Source organism: Phalaenopsis equestris, unplaced genomic scaffold (genome assembly GCF_001263595.1).
Source record: "Phalaenopsis equestris unplaced genomic scaffold, ASM126359v1 Scaffold000672, whole genome shotgun sequence".
In the NCBI taxonomy this organism is placed as follows: domain Eukaryota; kingdom Viridiplantae; phylum Streptophyta; class Magnoliopsida; order Asparagales; family Orchidaceae; genus Phalaenopsis; species Phalaenopsis equestris.
Genome location: NW_018165112.1, coordinates 1 through 248, shown reverse-complemented (window position 1 = coordinate 248; position 248 = coordinate 1).

Sequence of the window (248 nt, the reverse complement as noted above, 5' to 3'; positions counted from 1 at the left end):
ATGACCCAAAAAATCCAAAAATTCCTAAAAAAATCATCACTTAGAAGGCCCACCGACGACGCCCTTGAGGCCGACGGCGGCGAGCTCGACGGTTATGTCCAACAATGCATTGGATGAGGACGAATTTTGGAGGGATGCTTAGGCAACTCTTGGGAAAACTCATCCACAACTTTAAAAAGAAGCTTTTGGCCGAAAATAAGAGGGTGTTAAGATGAAGTTAAGTGTTGGGAAAGTGTAGAGAGTCTAAT